The following is a 20,292-nucleotide window of genomic DNA, read 5'->3' as shown; positions in this document are numbered from 1 at the left end:
TGTGTCTTTTTATGCAGTACTGTGCTGTTTTGATTACTATCGCCTTATAGTATAGTTTGATATTAGGTAGCATGATTCCTCCAACTTTGGTTTTCTTTCTAAAGATTGCTGTTGCCATTCAAGGCCTTTTGTGATTCCATAAACATTTTTGAAATATTTGGTCTGGTCCTGTGAAATATGTCATTGGTATGTTGATAGGTGTGCCATTGACTCTATAGATTGTTTTGAGTAGTATGAACATTATAATCATGTTAATTCTTCCTATCCATGAACATGGTATGTGCTTCCACTTACTTGTATCTTCTTCAATTTTTTCTTCAGTGTCCTATAATTTTTTAAGTATAGGTCTTTTACACCTTTGGTTAGATTTATTTATAAATATTTCACCAACAAACTACCAGAACTGATCAATGAATTCAGTAAAGTGGCAGGATACAAAATTAATATCCAGAATTAAGTTATATTTTATATGCCAATAATGAACTATCAGAAAGGTAAACTAGAAAACAATCTCATTCATAATTGCTTAATAAACTTTTTGATTGTAAAATAAATTTAAAGTACAGATTAATTAATAGCTAAGAAACTTGAAGAAGAACAAGAAATTGAACACATTTTCTCTACTTGATAGCATGAGCTATGGGCAACTGGTGAATGACAGCTTCATTACAACATGCTTGCTCATGCACCACATCTCATGCAAAGTTTTTTGGTGAAGGATCAAATCTTCCAGCTGACTCAACCCCCACCCTAATACAGTCCAGAATTGGTGCCCTGCAACTTCTGGCTTTCCCCAAAACTAAAATTAACTTTGAAAGGGAAGAGATTTCAGACCATCAGTAAGATTCAGGAAAATACAATGCAGCAGCTGATGGAGACTAGGAGAACTGTGAGGTCCCAAGGTGCCTACTTTAAAGGGGACTGAGCCATCATTGTTCTATGTACAATGTTTCTTGTATCTTGTATTTTCTTCAGTAAATGTCTCTATTTTTTACATTACATGGTTGGATAGCTTCTGGACACATCATATATATAGATAGATAGATAGATAAATGGAATATTACTCAACACACAAAAAAAGAAATCTTGCCATTTGAAATACTTTGGATGGACCTGGATGTATTATGCTAAGTGAAATAAATCATACAGAGAAAGGAAAATACCATATGGTGTCACTGATATGTGGAATATAAAACAGACAAATAAGCAAATAAACGAAAAGATTCATAGAAACAGAGACCAAACTGGTTGCTTCCAGAGGGGAAGATGGTGAGAGAATGAATGAAAAAGGTGAAGGGAAATATAGTCAACAATATTGCCTATAAAGGGAAAAATAATATAGTCACACTACATTAAAATGTATAAATTCTGTTTATTAGGAGATACAGGGAGAGGTCACAGAGAAAAATTGTTAATGCATATAAGTCACTAAGGATTGAATGTCCAGAGTATATAAAGCATGCTTACAAATTAATACCCAAAAAAGATAAACCAAAAGAAAATGATTTGAGAAGAAATTCACATGTCAGATACACCTTTGAAAATGTGTTTAATCTCATCATCAAAGAACTCCAAACAAAATACAATACATAATATATCAATACACACTCACCAGATTGGCCAAAAGAATTCAAATGTTACCTTTTATTGTTGAGGATGTGCAGTAATTGGAATTATTACCCATTTTTTATGGTAAACAGTTTGGCAGATCTAAGTTGAAGATCCACATACCTTACAAATCTGCTATTCCAAAACAAGGTAACTTTAAGCTATTGACATCTTCACTAAGTTCCTTGAGCATCTTTATAACCAGTGTCTTGAACTCCACATCTAATAGATTGCTTTTTTCCATTTTGTTTAGTTCTTTATCTAGGCTTTTATTCTCTTCTTTCACTTGGGCCATGTTTCTCCTCATTTGGCAGCCTGCCTATGTTTGTTTTTATGTATTAGATAGAGCTTCTGTATTTCCCAGGCTTGGTATAGTGGTGTAATTAGTAGGTGTCCTGTAAAGTCCAGTGGCACAGCCTTCCCTATTACCCAGACTGGCAACACAAGGTGTACCCACTGTGTGGGCTCTGTATACCCCCCTGTTGTAGTTGATCCTTGATTCAGTTGGTATATCCAAGGAACAGCCACCACCTGTGTTCTGTCCAAGGTCACAAAGCATTAGTTACAAAGTGATCTGTAGATGGTTCCTTTTTTAAAAAAATATGTTTTATTGATTATGCGGTTACAGTTGTCTCAATTTCTTTCCCCTCTTCTTCCCTCCACCCAGTGATGCCCTTCCCTCAAATTGCCCCCCCCTTAGTCCATGCCCATTGGTTGTGCATATAGTTCTTCTCAACATCTTCCTGTCTACTCCACTCCCTCCTACTATGCTTTTTAATTCCTGTATCATCTCCCTCCCTTTCCCCACTGACCTCCCCCCAATATGTTCCCCACACCTATAATTCTTTTTCCACTCCTGTTGCCTACTTAGTTTGCCTTTGTTTTGATTCCCTAGCTTCTGTTGTTAGTTGTTGTAATACAGTTTTCATTTTAATGTTCATAGTTTTGATCCTCCTTCTTCTAAACAAGTTCCTTTAACATCTCATATAACAGTGGTTTGGATCTGATGAACTCCTTCAGTTTTACTCTGTCCTGGAAGCACTTTCTCTGCCCTTCTATTCTGAATGACAGCTTTACTGGGTAGAGTAATCGTGGCTGTGGGTTTTTGCTTTTCATTCCTTTGAATATTTCTTGCCAGTCCCTTCTTGTCTGCAGAGTCTCCTTTGAGAAATCAGCTGATAGTCTAATTGGGACCCCTTTGTGCATCATTCTCTTCTTCTCTCTTGCTGCTTTTAAGATTATCATTAATTTTTGACATTTTGATTATAATGTGTCTTGGTGTTGTTCTCCCTGGGCCCAGTTTATTTGGAACTCTCTGTGCTTCCTGGACCTGTAAGTTTATTTCCTTCCTCAAGTTAGGGAAGTTCTACTTCATTATTTTTTGACATAATTTTTCAATTTCTAGTTCTTCGTCACTTTCTGACAACTCTATAATTCAGATATTCACTCTCTTATAGCTGTCTCAAAGGTTTCTGAGCTTCTCTTTATTTTACTCACTTTTTGTTCCCTCTTTCTGCACTGGTTGACTATTCCTTCCCTATGTTCCAATATGTTGATTTGATCCCTGGTTTTCCTTCCCTCACCACTTGTTTCGTATATGTTTTCATTCATTTCAGGTCTCCATCTTTGCCAGAAGTCTCTGTAGATGGCTTCTACTTGTGCTGAGTTTGGAATTGCCCAGGAGAGGCTAAGCTGTGAACAAAGACCACCTGCTGATAGTGCCAGGCCTGGGGCAACTTAGCAAGTGGTACAGAGCTTGCTGAAGACAGATGCTGCCTATTTGATATAATTTAGGAAAATCTGAAGCATGGGCCAAGATAAGCCACTCATATGGAAAAGCCACTAGAAAGAACTTGGGTGGGCCTCAAAATTTTGTGTGGCAGGGACTCAGGGAATCACTAGGGTAGAGCAAACATGTGAGCCAGATTGATGGAATGTCAGACAGGGCTTCTGCCTACTGGCTCTGTGGCTTTGTGTGGGGTAGGCTCAGTAAAGAAACAATGGCCTCTGCCAACATTTCTGTCTGGAAGAAAGCTGCCCCCCAGCTCTCACCCTGACGCCAGACAATTTAGTTCCTCTCCATATGTCTCTGATGCTTTTCTTTTTTTTTGAAGTATATTTTATTGATTATGTTGTTACAGTAGTCCAATTTACTCCTCTTTGCTCCCCTTTGCCTAGTACCCACCCTCCCTCCAGCAATTCCACCCCCACTTAGTTCATGTCCATGGATTGCGTATATAAGTTCTTTGGCTTCATTCTTTCCTATATTTATATTAACTTCCCCCTATCTATTCTGTACCAACCAATTATGCTTCTTGATCCCTGCACCATTTTCCCATTTCTCCCCCACCCCCTCCCAGCTGATAGCCCTCTAAATGATCCCCATACCTATAATTCTGTTCCTATTCTGGTTTGCCTAGTTAGATTTTGTTTTCATTTTTTAGACTCAGTTGTTGATAATTGTGAGTCTGTTGTTTTAATGTTAATGTTGATTTTCTTTTACTTAAGTAAGTCCCTTTGACATTTCATGTAATAATGGCTTGGTGATGATGAACTTTACATTTTCTGAGAAGTACTTTATCTGCCCTTCCATTCTAAATGATAGCTTTGCTGGATAGAGTAGTTTTGGTTGTAAGTCCTTGCTTTTCATCACATTGAATACTGCTTGCCAGTCCCTTCTTGCCTGCAAAGTGTCTTTTGAGAAATCAGCTGGTAGTGTTATAGGCAACCTTTTGTAGGTAACTCTCTGTTTTTTTCTTGCTGCTTTTAGGATTCTCTCTTTATCTTGAACCTTTGGCATTTAATTATGATGTGTCTTGGTGAGGGCCTCCTTGTATCTAGCTTGTTTGGGACTCTCTGTGCTTCATGGACTTGTATGTATATTTCCTTCACCAAATTTGGGAAGTTTTCCTTCATTATTTTTTCACATAAGCTTTCAATTTCTTGCCCTGCCTCTTCTCCTTCTGGCACCCTTATGATATGGATGTTGGTATTTTAAAGTTGTCCCAGAGCTTTCTAAGCCTCTTCTCATTTTTTTCAATTCTTGTTTCCTCATTTTGTACTGGCTGAGTGTTTTTTTCTTCCTTATGTTCCAAATCATTGATTTGAACCCTGGTTTCCTTCCCTTCACCACTGCTTTTGTGTGGATTTTCCTTCATTTCATTTATCATAGCCTTCGCTTCTTCCCTAATGCATTTGCCATATTTAAGCGTATCTGTCAAGCTTGTGAGGATTTTTATCACTAGCGTTTTGAGCTCTACATCTGTTAGTTAGGTTGGCTATCTCCTCATTGCTTAGTTCTCCCACTGGATCCTTGGTCCACTCCCCCTTTTGGGACATACTTCTGTGTCTCCTTATCTTAACAGGCTCCTGGTTTGTTTGCCTCTGTGTCTTAGGTAGAGCTGTCGCACCTGCTATGTTGTAAGGGGTGCAGCCTTAGGTATTCATCAGTATATGGTGACCTGTTTCACCATGTTGTGGAGCTGTGTGTGGGGGAGAGTCTGAGAGGAAACATTGCCTCTTCCTCAGCACGTGCCCCTTTTCTGGGCACTTCTCCCACTTCTGTATGGGACTGGCACCTCTGTAGCTGTTGCCCTGGCCATTGTTCCCAGATTGGGTGGATGTGTGGGGCCCTTTTTAACAAGTGGAATCTGCTGAGACCGGCAGTTTCTTCCTCTGTCCCAGCCCTCACTGTTTTGCGCAGTCAGAAGCAATGAGGCTTTATTTCCTCTGGTGCTGATACCATGAGCTGTGTAGTCTGGGCTGGTGCTGGGAGCACTCCCCAGGTGTCCCTTCCTACTTTTTAAAATGAATGACTGTGCTTTCCACTGGGCTGCTGTTGCTGCCACCACTGCTGCCACCACCGCCACCACACTATGTCCTCGCCACCATGTCTCTGCCCCTCCTACCAGTCTGGATGAGTATTTCTTCTTTATATCTTTGTTTGTTGGACTTCCATGCACACTGATTTTCTGGAACTTCTGGTTGTCTTTAGTTTTGAGGTAGCTGTGTTCCTTCTTAGTTGTGGAAGGAGATGTAGCGTATCTGTCTAGGTCTCCATCTTGGCCAGAAGTCCTGTCTCTGATGCTCTTCAATCTTGTGCTCCCATGCAGGAGCTCAGAAGGAGTGAGTCTGGGTAAGTCTGTCTGTGAGCCCTTTAAAGACAAGGGTGTCCTCCCACAGTTAAAGAAGTTACAGATATTCAGATTGCATTTGTATAGTAGAACGTCATGTATACCACATATTTTAGCAGTCCATTTATTAATGGCTATTATAAATTTCACAATCAAAAGAAATTTTAAAAAGGGATTGGAAGTATATGGTTGAGTAATTAGTTCATACATTTTCTATGAAAACTGACTTTCTATGTGACTGATTGTCTATGAAATTGATGAGTAAAGTGCTAAAGTAGTCCAGGGTGTAACCCTGACTTTTAGACTGTCCTCTATCAATAGACCAGCTAACAGGACAGGTCTGATGTCTCAGTATTTCATATACACAGCTTCTGTTTCTAGTTGGATATTCTCTCTTTCAATCAGTTGTAATAATTTAAGAGTACTATAAGCTATTCTTCTTCTTAAAGTGGGTTTTTCCTCATTCTATTACTGAAGTAATATTCTCATACATCTCAAATTATTACTTTTAGAAAACTGGAAAATATTATATTTCATTTAAATTCTCTCCATGTGTACAAGCTCTGTACTACTCAACAAATATACATTTAAAAGAGCAGGAAGGTATAAAATGGTTTGACATGACATTTGTTGGTAGAAAAGGCCCTAAATTTAGGGGCAGGGGAAATAGGAGTCAATACCACATGTAACAATTCTCTGTAAGGTTTAATTTGCACTTTCTTTGTAACAGATTAATTTGGAATCTTTTAATTTTATATATAAAGTAACTATTACCTCCATTTTTAATCTGTGTATGTAAAATTGCCTGCCAGTTTCCCTCCTATGAGTAATATCATTGCAATTATAACCTCATTAGAATTATCCTACATACTTCTTTCTATCTATTTATTTCTATTTCTTCTTCCCATTCTTTTTTATGACTTCCATCCTTTCCTCTTTTTTATCTTTTTAAATTATTTATTGTGTTTTATTTCCATTACCATTTATCCCCCTTATACCTTCTTCCACCTCCCCCAACCCCTCCCCACTGCAATCACCACAGTGTTGTCCGTGTCCATAAGTCCTTTTTCTTTTTCTTTTTTCATTTTTGTCACAGACATATACTTTAATACCAGGTCAACATTTATGACAATGATATTAAAAATAATGAGAACAACCATTCACTGAAGGCTTAAAAATGCCTCAGCATCTTAGACTTATATAAATTATTTCTTTTCTTTCTCACAATAATCCTATAATACAGGTAGTAATAACATCTCATATGTATTAGGAAACTAAGGCTGAGTGCTTGAGTAGTTTCAGCAAAGTGGTAGGTAGCTTAACATGGAAGAGACGGAATATGAAATAAGGTCTGCCTGAGCACAGTTAGTGTTATTAGAAATTGAAATTATTCTTTGTACTTAAAAGGAGCATTCATCTACTATAAAACATTTTTTATTTTCCAATTTTTTATTTAAGGGTCACTTTCTAAGATTAAAGCTCAAAATGAAATAATGCATTTGAATTCTTAAAGGGTAAATCAACACAAGGCAGTTACTTTTATTAAATTGTTATTTCCTATTGCAGTTTTTCTAGCTTTTGTGTTCTCATGTCTTCTCTTCTGCATTTCCATTCTTTCTAAGTGATGAGTTAAAATTGTTCTTTCAAGTTAAAAAACTTTCCAAATAGAATATTTCACATTAAGGTGTGGTAGAAGAATATGCAGAAAAATTTACTCCCAAATTTACTATTCGTCGGCAGCCGTCCGTCTCGAGAGACGATGGTGTAGCTTCTTCAGAGTCTATCTGCTGCGGCTGGAGCGGCGGGGAGAGGCCGGCCCACCTCCCGTTTCCTGGCCATGCACCGCCTCGCCGGCGGCGGTTCCAGGCACCACACTCTCCGCCCGGGCTGCGCCGGCTGTAGCAACAAGGAGCTCCTGTGGCCTCCGGCACCGTCCACGGAGGAACAGCGCCCGCCCTCCCCACCCCCACCACCGATTCCTGCTCGGCGGCGACCCGCCGCCCGGCAGCCCGCGCCGCCCGTGTCAGCTCCGAGCGGGAGAAGCAACTTTGGCAGTAGCTGCGGGTTTCGAACCCCGCTTCTCCTCGGCAGCAGTAGCCTCGCCAGTGGCTGGTTTTAGGGGGGCAAGAATTTCCTGGGCGCATCTGCGCCGCATCTGGCTGTTTTGCAACCTGTTTCCAGCGAGCGGGGGACAGGCTTGCAGCTACTTAGTCACCAGGAGGGGAACTTCTGTCCGCTCCTCTCACCTCGGCTCGCTGCTGGACAAAGCGGTATCGGAAGGATGTAAATAGGCAGGGCAACCGTTACCAAGAAGGCAATCGCCCAGAGGCGGGGAAGAGCGTGGGGCTCCGTTCGGGTTTCTCCCAGTCGCAACATTAATCAACAGCCCGGTGCTGGTTGCAACTTTTCAAGGTCAGCGGCCGGGAGCAGAGAGTCCCTCTCTGAACCTTGGGGATTCGCAGCGCTCGGGTTGGGTTTGGCTGACGCCAACGGAGAATGGATGGTAGAGCGGAAGGGTTGTGACCCCAAGACCCATCCCCCAGCTGCCCCGTAATCTCCCGTCCCCCGCTGCCGGGGCGGGGGTAAGTGACATGTGTCTAACTCTCAGCAGTAATTCAGGCAGCAGGTGTCGGTCCTAAGCAGGAGCCGCGGCTGCCGGGTGCGCCCTCGCCGAGCCATGCGGGCCCCGGCCGCGCCTCCCGCCCGCACCTCGCGGCTGCTGCTTCTGCTCCTGCCCCTGCTCCAGGTTTCTGTCTCTCCTGCCCTCGGGTCCGCCCCTGCGCCCAGGAACAAAACTTGTCCGGGGGGAAGCTGTTCACCTACACTGAACCAGCTTCGCAGCAGGGACGCTTGGGGACCCGGTAATTCGGCAGCAGACCTGCTAACCCGTGAGCCCAGGGAGGGGGAGCAGGAAGCGGCTGTACGCGTGGCGCCCTCGTGGGACCTACCCGCGGCCCGGGGTGGGAACCCAGGTGCTGGTAGAGGGGCTGAGGCGTCGGCAGCGGAGCCCTCGGGACCTCCGGCCAGGCCGCCTTGGGCCTGGAGGTGGAAAGGTGTCCGGGATCAGGAGCCCCCTGGCACTTTGGGGAGAGGGAACCCCACGGCTCTCCAACTCTTCCTTCAGACCTCAGAGGAAAAGGAGAAGGGTCCGCGAGGCGCTGACATTTCCGGGCGCGGCCAGGAGTCAAGTGTGAAGACGGAACCTGGAGTCAGCGACCTTTATTACTGGCCGAGGAGAACCGGGAAACACCAGGGTTCCCACCACGACCCCCTACCCAAGTCGGTCAGGGTCAGTGGACCGTCGGGGCACGAAGGGCGGATGATTGCACCTCCCGGCAGAGCGCTGGCCCACAATGGGACCTCGGATGAAGGGGTCCACGAACGCGAGGATCCCCGCCGGGGAAACAGCACGAACCGGCGATTACGACTGAAGAACCCCTTCTACCCGCTGACCCAGGAGTCGTACGGAGCCTATGCGGTCATGTGTTTGTCGGTGGTGATCTTTGGAACTGGCATCATTGGCAACCTGGCGGTGATGTGCATAGTGTGCCATAACTACTACATGCGGAGCATCTCCAACTCCCTCTTGGCCAACCTGGCCTTCTGGGACTTTCTCATCATCTTCTTTTGCCTTCCACTCGTCATCTTTCACGAGCTGACGAAGAAGTGGCTACTGGAGGACTTCTCGTGCAAGATTGTGCCCTACATCGAGGTTGCTTCTCTTGGAGTCACGACCTTCACCTTGTGTGCTCTGTGTATCGACCGCTTCCGGGCTGCCACCAACGTACAGATGTACTATGAAATGATTGAAAATTGTTCTTCCACAACTGCCAAACTTGCTGTCATATGGGTTGGCGCTCTGCTGTTGGCGCTTCCAGAAGTCGTTCTTCGCCAGCTGAGCAAGGAGGATTTGGGCTTCAGTGGCCGAGCTCCCGCGGAGCGCTGCGTTATCAAGATCTCTCCTGATCTGCCGGACACCATCTATGTTTTAGCCCTCACCTATGACAGTGCGAGGCTCTGGTGGTATTTTGGCTGTTACTTCTGTTTGCCCACACTTTTCACCATCACCTGCTCCTTGGTGACTGCAAGGAAAATCCGCAAAGCAGAGAAATTTACTATTAAAACCTGTTAAAATGACTATGAAAGCATTAACAATATATGAAGAGTCATCCCCAAGACTAGAATAAGCTATGAAAATTATGAGAATCATGTATACTCCATATTCTAAAAGGATATTAAATAACCCCCCATTATGACAATAGCTCATTTTTCTAAACACCCTCACTACAGTCTGGGAAAAATGAGTTCAATTTGAGTTATAGACAAGCTTTAAGCAGAACTGGGAATGGTGGTTATCTAGAAAAACAAAGAAACTAATGTGATCTGCATAGAAGAGCAGCCACCTCCTAATTTTCCACAAACTGGCATAAAAAAGGAACAAGTTTCAAAGATAGTAAGTAAGGAGATATCTGGTTACATGTATACTTATATACTTAGAATTTGATGGAAACTGACTTAGTCTTTTTATTAAATAACTATTAATAGCTGTAATTTAGATACTCAGGAGTTATGAAAAAGGAAAAGTATGTCATGGGACACATTTTCATGAAATTACCACATTTTTCACACTATAAAACGCACCTGACCATAAGTCACACCTAGGTTTAGAGGAGGAAAACAAGAAAAAAAATATTCTGAACCAAATAATGTACTAAAATATTTAATAAGATATAACAGAATAATATTTCAACTACGTAAACAGCAGTCAACAGTGGTATTAAAAACCATCATCACTGTCATTAACAAATGAGGAGAGACTTTAAGGTTCAAGTACTCTTCTAGTTTTCTGGGAACCCCAAGAACTCATCATCACCAGTGTCAGAATTTATGAAGCTCAGTTACTCACAATCACTGATATCACTTTCTTCGCTATCTTTATACTGACCGGACGCCCTGAGATTTGTCAGTAAAATGGGACATTTAAGCATCCCCAGGGGTTTTGCATGGGCCCACCACTTCCTCTTCTAGCAGCTGTCTCCACTGCTGACAGGTCAGATAATATCATGGTCTGTGACTCAATATTCTCTTCATAAGATACACAGACATTCCCACCCCACTTTTGGGGGAAAAAAGTGCATCTTACGGAGTGAAAATTATGGTAAGTCTTTAGAGAATTTTGACTTTTGTTTCAGGTTTCCAATGAACATGTATTATTTTAAAATAGAAAAAAATCTTTAAAAAAATAAAATAGAAAAAAACATCAACTAAAATGTTTCCAAGGAGTTCATAATAAGAGGTCTAAACTTCTCTTCTAAAGATCTAAGTGTCATTTCCTATTCAGCCTTTATACTTCCTCCTTCTGGGTTTAATGCTATTGGACCAATTCCTTCTTTCCCCACAATGTCCTCACTCACACTTCCCTGTGAGCCATTATCCCCTTAACATGGTTGATGCTTCCTCCTCAGAGAGCAAATGTATCATAAGAAGATGAAAAACTAAAATAATTTATCTTGTACTTCAAAAATAAGATTATTAAACTGAAATTAATAAGAAATTTTTTTGTAGGCTAATTGAAATGGAGAATTTTTCTGAGGGTAGTCAACCATATTAAAAAGAAAAGCCTCAATTAGAATATGCTTTTAAAAATAGTCTCCCTACTCAAGTAGACTCCAAATATGGGCTTGCAATGGAGTAATGTTGATTTTCTTCCTTGATTTGATATAATGACTGGAATTGAAAATGAATGAAATCTGGTGCAGACAGGAATAATGGTAGCAGAATTTTAGAAGTAAACTGCCTGTCAGGAATAAACAAAATGTCCAAGAAATACATTATAAAAATCAGCCACATAAAAAATATCTTCACTATATGACAATTATTTTAATGTTTAGGGCAATAGTGACTGATCACCCAATCTAATGACTGATATGCAATGGAAGCTCCTTGGGGTACACAATGTATATACTAAAAAGGAAGAAAACATCTTCAGAGACTCATACTAAAAAAATTTCAAATATTTGAATATGGCTTAAGTGTTTATAGTTTGTATTTGTCTTTGATATGACAAAATACATTAGGTCTTTCCTCCTGACATTACCCAGCACCTTGGCCCATACCATATGAAAAGCTGGTATCAAATTAGAGAGTCCCATCATGACAAATTTGCAGTGTGACTGTGGTAGACCTTTTTCAGCATATTAAGTTTTTTGGCTTTTTTTTTTTTTTACTACAATTAAAATATTTCAAAATCCTTTTTAAAGCTAATTTTCACTTAATTATAAGGATGTGGGTCTTTTTTTAAATTTATTTATTATTTTTTTACACCAACAAGTCCAATATAACTCCTGAATGTTTCTTGGTTGTGTTTAAAACTGTTTTAGGTTAATATATTAAATATATATTTTAGTAATGTAGCTAATAACATGCATTCATAGTGACATCAAAATAAAAACTTATGTTCTATGAAGTATGTGTGTCCTGAGAATGCTGCAACTTAAGACATGGTCAGAAGATACTTCTAAGTTTGATTATTGTTTGAATATTTATTTAATCCTGGAATAGTAATAAAATGCTTTCTCATACTGTTCTTATACTGATTATACTCAAGGTCATTTTCTACCTGACTCAAACAAACAGACCAAAGAAACAAACAAACAAAGAAAAAAATCCCCCAAACAAAACAAATTAAAAACCCAGAATCCTTACAAATATATATTGGTTGCTAGAAATATTTATACACTCATTTTGTGAATATTCCAAGTCTTTTAGAGTTTGAATTATTGTTTCTTGCTCAATTTAACACTGATGTGTAAAAATATATTAAGAATTTGCTGTTTAGTTCATTGTATGCAAAAGAGCTGATTGTTAAGTGTTTCAGAAGCCTCCATGGGCTTTTGACTAATCACTTAGTAACATGAGAAAAGTCGAAGAAAGAATAAGATATCAGCCTATACAGATATCAGAGAAGCTTCAATTTTGGCAAAATACCTTGGCAGAAAGAAGGGTGATTTCATCCTAGTGAACAGAACAAAATGAGATGAAATAATTTTTTTTAGAAGAGCAAAGTGTGATTTACACAGGAAGAGTCATCAAGCCCAGGTTTGCTGAGATTTGTCCGGGACTTTCTACAACAAAGACATCTCCCCTGGAGTCTCTGGAACACGCTGCTTTTTTTAAATCATATAACAGATGACCAGCCATATGGTGAGGGGTGGGGACACATCAGGGAGGTAAACATCTACTGTACCAGTAGAGGCGTGAATGAAAAGACAAAGGTTAAAACCATACATAGGGACAGTGGCTGGTTTTCCCATTTTATTTAGAGGGGTTTTTAAAAGGCATTTCTTGGCGTTTGTGAATATATTTTAAAATCATATTTATATAACATTGTTAAAAATAGAGTTTTAAAGTATTAAAAAAATTTTTTTGCTCTTTGTTATTATTGCTCTTTTACAGTTGTTCCAATCTCCGCCTCTGCTCTCCACTGCCCCACCCACCCCCGACTCCCACAGTCAATCCCCACCCTGTAGTGCATGTACTTAAGTCATTTACACTTGTTACTTGACTAGATCCTTCCTCTTCTTCCCCCTCTTAATCCACCTCCTCGTCCCTTCTGTTCACTGTCAGTCTGTTCCTTGTTTCTATGTCTCTAAATCTATTTTGCTCATTTGTTTTGTTCATTAGGTTCCCTGTATCAGGTGAGATCATATGGCACTGTATTTGTCTTATACTACCTGGCTTATTTCACTTAGCACAATACTCTCCAGTTCTAACCATGCTGTTGCTAAAGGTAGGAGTTCCTTCTTTCCTTCTGCTGTGTAGTATTCCGTTATATAAATGTACCACAGTTTTTTGATCCACTCATCTGCAGATGGGCACTTAGATTGTTTCCAGCACTTGGCTATTGTAAATAGCGCTGCTATGAACATAGGGATGTGTAGGTTCTTTTGAATTGTGTTTCAGGATTCTTCAGGTATAATCCCAGCAGGGAATTGTTGGATCAAAAGGCAGTTGCATTTTTAGTTTTTTGAGAACAGTCCATGTTGTTTCCCATAGTGGCTGCACCAGTCTGCATTCCCACCAGCAGTGCACTAGGGTTCCCTTTTCTCCACATCCTCGCCAGCACTTGTTGTTTGTTGATCTGTTAATGATGTTGATTGGTCCCTGTTCTCAAAATTTGGGATTGCCAGGCATTTTTTCTTTTTCTTTTTCTCTTTTTTATCATTTGTCTTTGTGGTAGATTTGGCGAGGATATGCCCTGTGATAAGTAATGATGATCTTATTTTAATGTAATTATTTTCCATTTGTACAGCGTATTTTCTGTAGTAACTGTTCAAGTATTTTTTTATTCATTTTAATGGTTTTGTCTGCCTTTTAAAAATTAATTTGTAGGAATTCTTTATGTAATCTGATATGTCTTTTATCATATATAAGTACTGCAAATATTTCATTTCATTCTGTTATTGGCATTTAATTCTTATTGAACTGAAGTTCTTAATTTCACTCCTTTGATACACCAGTTTTTAATTTGTATTAATTTATTATTCTTTTTCTTTATAATTGTTATTTGTGTAGTTTGTTTAATGGACCTGTATCTTAGACATAGAATATTTTTTATGTTATCTTATTGAAGTTTTCTTTTTCTAAGTCAAAAATTGACCAGTAATTGATTATATAGGTATATATCCAGTTGTCAGTCTTTGCTTTTACATTTTTAACATTTATTTGAAATTTAACATATCCATTCTCATTAAGCAACTAGATTGAGATTTCTTTATAATTACTTCAATTTTTTATTTAATCAAGCATTCTTTTTGTCACTTTGTTTCAGGTGAAATTTTAGGCATTAGAAAATTTTAAAAAATACAACACTCTTTGCTTCCTTCATTGGACATCAAAACAAATATCCAATAACAAATAAATAAATATAGCATGCCACATAGTGATGTGTGGAGTAACAACACCAACAACAACAAAAACATAAAAGGAGGGTAGGAAGTGCTGGGTACAGAATGGATCTTAGCAATAGGATAGCTAATACTGGCTTCTCTGAGTTGGTGAATATGAGCAGAGGCCTGAAGGGCAGGAAAGAGTGAGCAATGACAATCTCTAGAGGCCACACAGTATAGGAATTGGGTGAAAAGTCCTGAGACAGAAGATGAATGGCTCTTTCCAGAAAAATTAAGGACAGTGTGGGAGAAGAAATAGAAGCAAGTTGGAGAAGATGAGATCAAAAAGGCAAAGGAACAGTGGAAAATAGACCATGTAGGGCCTTCAGGTTTTATTCTGAGCGATGTGTAGCTGGTTTGAGATTTTGAGCAGTGGTGTGATATTATCTGACTTGGAGTTTAAAGAATAAATCTCGATCTGATTTTGAGAATGAACTAGTGGAAGGGAGAGGGGAAGGGTGAAAAAGATAATGACATTCCAGTATCTGTATCACATATTAGAGGCAGATACAATAATGCTATGAGATATTGATGGTGGTAAAAACTCCACTGTTGTTGTTTTTATTTGTTTGTTTTGTTTTTGCATTAATTTATTTATTTTTTGCAGAAGCACCTGGAAAAGAGTTACCTTTTACTGAGATGGGGAAATGTATGAGGTGGAAATGTTTGTGAATGGTCAATTAAAAAAAAAAAAAAACCCATACAACATGATTTTAGCTATCAAAATAACTGACCTATTTACTCAGACCAACCATTAATGAAAAAAAACAAAACAAAAACAGAAAGTTTCTTAGGAAAATTAGGAAAACATGTACCTGCTTCCTTATCTTTGTTTTCTAAATTACTTCAATTAATGAATAAAACTTTTTAGCCTCAGTGACTGAAACACACAACTTAGAATATTCGTTTCTTAATATAAACAAAGGAAATGGTCACAATGTAAATCAAAACGCTTTTTCTTTTTTTGTTACCCTGAGTAGAATAAATAATCAATGTCTCAACTGTAGAATTTTGATGGGGCATTAGCTCCTATAAAAATGGCAGGGTGCTCTCAAACATTCACATAAGTTATAATGGACATTCTTGTGTCTTTGTAGTAGAAGTTACTGGTTGTCAGTTATTACAAAACCTGAAAATCGCTTTGTGCATGAAAGACCTAGACCTAATATATTTAGAGATGTGTATCAATACACAGCCTTATTGCAGTGGCCAGAAGATAATAACTTAGTAAACGATAGGTTAGGTGAGTAGAGAATGCAATTATTACTAAAGGCAAACTAGTTTTTCACTCTTGTAAATTTTTACCAATACTTTCTAATTCTTTCTCATTTAAAAAAATGTACCAACTTAAAAAAATATGTAAAATAGTGGGAAAATACATCAGATTTGAGATCTTGCTTAAAAATAAACCTTAACATTTCAGAAAAGGCTCTGCAGGAAACATTGTGAAGTTCATTGGTCAAATATAAACCTATATTTTTCTGTTACAATTATTATGGAAACTGAAGTCATTGACATACATTACGATGTTAAGACAACATTTTGTTCCCTCCAGTTCTATATAAAAATAGCAACTAATATTTGCATGATGTATTATAGCTTACAAAGTGCTGCCACATACCTTAGCTCACTTGATTTTACTTCTTCGATTCAAAGACACACTTTAAATGGAAGTCATCTCTAGGAAAATGTAAGCACTGGCAGAGCACACAAATGTACCTTATAATGCATTTTATTCTGTATTTAGGAAAGAACTGCCCAATCATTTGCAGCTACTATTAGCAGACATTTGCTTTTTTGAGCTCCACACATACCTTAAGTGCAAGCAATATTCTCTCCCCTACATGCTATCTTCCTCTTTGCCATTGTAAGAATCCTTTCTTTGTAAAACACCAGCCCGCAGCCACAATATAACATATGAAATACTTAAAATATTCTTTCCCTAGCTCTTTTCTCTTAAACTTTCATTTAAAATGTAGCAACTCCACAGGCATATAGATGAAATGAATGATGTTCAACTTGATCTACATATCTCACTTTGAGTATTTTTATACTCTTTAGCAAGTCAGTTCTACAAATATCTAGAAGTAGCACTACTCCCAATCTTGCTCTGCCCTCCAGCCATCTGAAACAAAGTGATGATTTTAATTTCCTACCAGTAATGCCTTTCCCCACTCCTTTCCAACCTTCAGTCTACAAGCTTTCTCCCTTTGCCCCAGCTCTAGTCGACTACTGCTTCAAAACAATTTTTAAAATGTACAAAATAAAATGGTATTTTTATTAAATACTATTACTTATTCTTTGTTTTTATTATTTATTATTGTATTATATACTTCAAAAATGTGTTTTCAGCTTCATATCTTATAATTGTTAATACCTAAAACCTCTAGCAAGTTCCTTCATAAAGGAACTGCAAGGCATCAGAGCACTTAAAGTTTTGTTCTGCAGTGATCTTAAGTCTTCTTAAAATTAATGACTCTCTAATTAGTTTGCTATCAATGCCTCATTAAAGGGCATATTTAACTTTATGCTATTTCATTGATATTAGTGTTATTTCTGTTTCTACTAATATTTAACTTTCTTTAAATGAATAACTGCTTTGATTTGATCTTATGTTATTAAAATTGGCTTGCAGATATCAAAGTGTTTATTGATTTTATTACTCATCTTTATGAATTCTATTTCATATTTCATGATTTTTTGCCTGAGTATTCTTTCAGTTAAATAAATGTGAAGATTAAAAAATAATATACTTTACATATATCAATTTTGGGTTTCATATGGTTTCATCTGTTTTACTAAATATCTCAAAACATTTTTCCAAATTCCAGTTAAAGTGGCATATCTGGGTCCTGTCAATATTTTAAATAACTATTTAGAATCATGTCTGTATGTGCGTCAATCTTTTGAAACTTTTGTATTATATTTGAAGGCTTTTAAAGTGTTAATATGGTACAAAAATTGAACAGAATGTAACAGAACCCTTGGGCTGCTCTGATTGAAACAGAACCCATGGGCTGTTTAGTTAGGGGCCCGATTGCCCGCCATGAGAATTATAACTCTTAATACCAGAGTTTGGTGAAAAGAAAAAGAATTGTTTATTTACACATAGTCCTGCTTCCCCCTCTCAGACCTAGCCAGTCTTACGAAAGTCAGAAACACCATTTCCCTACTTCCTAGGCAGAGTTCAGCTTTACCAGTAGCTGCCAATCACTCAGTTCTGATTGGGAAGGTCCTTTCTGTGCTGTGGTGCCCTCCAGCTCTCAATGCAGGACCGCCTGGATTCTCAGCCTCCTTGTAAACTGTCTCAGCTTCTTCCTGTAAACTGCGTGGTGAGAGCTTCTTCTTTAAGCAGCCTGGAGACCCCCTTCTCCAAGCCACATGGAGGGAGCCCACATGAGCCAGAGAGTGAGGGCCAGAGAGAGCCTGAGAGAGAGAGAGCCTCCTAGAGGCAGAGCCAGCCCAAAATGTCTGCAGCTACTTCTCTCCCTCCCTGCCTCCTCTCTCTCCCTGCGTCCTCTCACGCAGTGGGTGTTGCAAACAGTTCTGACCATTCACAGAACCCTACGTAGGCTCTGTCTCTTTTCCATACCAGCCCACAGTCCAAGATCCCTCCCATTTTCCTGAGTCTTGGAAGTAAAGCAGATCTTTGCAACAATGTTTCCAGCCACTAGCTCCAGGCATGCAAGGGCGTCCTGAAAACTGCTTCCTGCTCCCTATCTCCCAGCCACAAACTCTGGGGTTTGTTTTTGGACTCCCCTGTTTCTGTAACAAGAATATTGTTTTGGGACCTGTCTGAGGGGAAGCTAAATTAGGATTCACTATGTTTAGGTTTAGTAGGATGTATTCATATGGTTGACAGCCATTCTAGTGCCTGATGTTAGAATGGCTTCCAGAATGTTCCTACCACCCACTGTGACAATTCACAGCCCCATGGCAAGAAAGTGCAGGAACAAGAAATAGTATTGCAATATGTACTTGTCCTATAGCCACACAAATTTATCAAACACAAGGAAATGTGTGACATAGAAGAAGTCATAGCAGTATTGCCTTAAAATGCAGACAAAAAGTATCTCTATCCTAAACCTGACATTTCAGAAGGCTCCTCACATTGCAAACACTAACACAAAACATCTGGTAAAAAAATAATGGGCAACCTTCATTCAGGATCTGCATTCAGAGTTGATATATGGCAACCCAAACCTTAAACATTTACTCTCATGATAAACACCATGAGGCCCTGGGGATATATTTCCCATTTCAGCCCTGAATTCTGAAAACAAAAGGCCATTAATTCTTTTTCTTAATGTATTATTTTTATATTTTTAAGTTTTATAATTATTTATTTACTTTTAAATTAAATTTATTGCAGTGATTATGATTAATACAATTATATAGGTTTCAAGTGTACAATTTTAAGATACATTATCTCTATATTGCATTGTGTGTTTACCACCCAGTCAAATCTTCTATCACCATATATTTGACCCCATTTACTCTCTATATTCCTCTTCCCCACTTTCCTCTAGTAACCACCACACTTTTGTCTGTGTTTATTAGTTCTCATTTGTTTGTCTTGTTTATTCATTTGTTGCTTTCAGTTTTACATCCCACATATGAATGAAATTATATGGTTCTTAGCCTTTTCTGTCTGACTTATTTCACTTATTATGATATTCTCAAGATCTATCCATGTTGTCACAAATGGTAGTATTTCATCTTTTCTTGTATATATATATCAGGCCTTTTTTATCCAATCATCTAAAAGGACACTGTGGTTGTTTACATGTCTTGGCCACCATGAATAATGCTGCAGTTAACATATGGGTGCTTATATTTTTGTTTTCAAAATTTTCAAGCAGATACCCAGAAGAGTGGTTGTTGGGTCATATGGTTGCTCTATTCTTAATTTTTTAGGAACCTTTATACTGTTTTTCACAGTGGCTGTACAGGTTTACATTCTCACCAGCAGTTAATGAGGATTCCTTTTTCTCCACAACCTCTCTAACACTGGTATCTCAGTTTAGTTTCAATTAGCATTTCCCTAGTAGCTGCTGAAGTTGAGAATTTTTTCGTGTATCTGTTGGCCATTTGTATGTCTTCTTGGAGAAAGTATCTATTCATGTACTCTGCTAATTTTTTAATTGGATTGTTTGGTGTTCATTGTATGAGTTCTTTATATATTTTAGATATTTTTGTTGGAGCTGCTGTTAGCAAGTATCTTCTCCCCTTTGTTTTGTTGCCTTTTTGTTTTGTTCATGGTTTCTTTTGCTGTGCAACAGCTTTTTAGTTTTATATAGCCCCATTTATTTATTTATGTCTTATTTCCCTTGTCTTTGGGGTCAAATTCATAAAATCTTCTCTAAGACCAAGGTCCATAGTTTAGCACCTATGTTTTCTTCTATGTAAATTATTGTTTTAGGCCTTATATTTGAGTCCTTGATCTATTTTGAGTTTATTTTTGTATATGTGAACAAATAGTAGCCTAGTTGTATTCTTCTGCATGTGGCTTTCCAATTTTTCCAGAACCGTTTATTAAAGAGGCTTTCTTTTTTCCATTGGATGTTTTGGATCCTTTGTCAAAAATTATACATATGGGTTTA

The 20,292-nt window shown here is 38.7% G+C and overlaps 1 protein-coding gene and 1 pseudogene across 1 annotated transcript in view; both read left to right on the top strand.

Moving 5' to 3' along the window:
• CTNNA3 (catenin alpha 3) overlaps window positions 1-20,292 on the top strand; it is a 1,620,658-nt gene that overhangs the window by 1,131,653 nt on the left and 468,713 nt on the right. The window lies entirely within an intron of this gene.
• On the top strand, window positions 7,708-9,873 carry LOC150010157 (prosaposin receptor GPR37 pseudogene; annotated as a pseudogene).

This window comes from Furipterus horrens, unplaced genomic scaffold (genome assembly GCF_987537825.1).
Source record: "Furipterus horrens unplaced genomic scaffold, mFurHor1.1.pri manual_scaffold_5, whole genome shotgun sequence".
In the NCBI taxonomy this organism is placed as follows: Eukaryota; Metazoa; Chordata; class Mammalia; order Chiroptera; family Furipteridae; genus Furipterus; species Furipterus horrens.
Note: the sequence above shows the minus strand (reverse complement) of the source record. Positions and strands in the feature narration are given on the sequence as shown.